Source organism: Penaeus monodon, chromosome 19, assembly GCF_015228065.2.
Source record: "Penaeus monodon isolate SGIC_2016 chromosome 19, NSTDA_Pmon_1, whole genome shotgun sequence".
Lineage (NCBI taxonomy): Eukaryota > Metazoa > Arthropoda > Malacostraca > Decapoda > Penaeidae > Penaeus > Penaeus monodon.
The window spans coordinates 26,799,296-26,800,110 of NC_051404.1; the positions used below are offsets into that span (position 1 = coordinate 26,799,296).

An 815-nucleotide genomic window follows, 5' to 3' on the forward strand; every position below is an offset into this window, starting at 1 on the left:
CCAAAGCCATTCATTTATTGGTGGTTAACAAAGCTGTTGGCTGTGTTGTTAATGTGAGCAAGTAGTTAAAGTTGAGTGCTATATTGCAAAAACCTTAAAACCACTAACAATTGATTGGGCTGCCATAAGGTGCAGATATAGGCATCATTTACATCTAATGTTTAAACAGGTATTACCCCTTACACATAGACAGTGCTTAAGGATGCACCACCACTAATATATTTAGTTCCAGGGAGCTGCAAATGAGTACTGGCAAAAGAAGTAAGATTTATTAAATGTTTAGAGAAAAGGGTAGCTGTGTTGGAGAACCAGAGTTAAGCACTTAAAGAAAAGCTAAAATCCTTAAGAGATTTATCCTGTCAAAAGACAGAATAGTGTGTCAAATATATGAATCACTGCTTGTGATAATGTGACCTGAAATTGTCATTAACAAACTATGTTAAGGTCAACCTTCTGAGAAGCAATGACCAATTGAGAGAAGTGTCCTTGTTGTAGTGAGCTAGCCTGTAACCATTGAGAAAATGTTTCTCTCATTGTTTTGGCAACCATGGAACAGCACAGCAACAATCCGGTGATAATACAGTACATGGTTCCCATATTTTTTCACATGTAGTGTTTATACTATCATGGTTGTCATATGTAGGATTTTCCATACATTTTTTTGTTAAAGGCCAGCTACATAATATTTATGAATGATTTTATGACCTTGACAATTGATTGTATGTGCAGGTCCTTGAGGTAGAAACCAGCTGTCCAATGGGATTGCCAAACGAATTGGAAATGTAATAGATGAAAGAAATGAAGTTCAATATTCT

At 35.8% G+C, this 815-nt stretch overlaps 1 protein-coding gene across 1 annotated transcript in view; it reads left to right on the forward strand.

Moving 5' to 3' along the window:
* Nucleotides 1-815, forward strand: part of LOC119585144 (cyclic AMP-responsive element-binding protein 1-like) — a gene marked incomplete at its 5' end in the record, with an annotated part of 32,879 nt that extends 32,064 nt beyond the window's left edge. The window contains 1 exon segment of the mRNA XM_037933772.1: nt 1-815.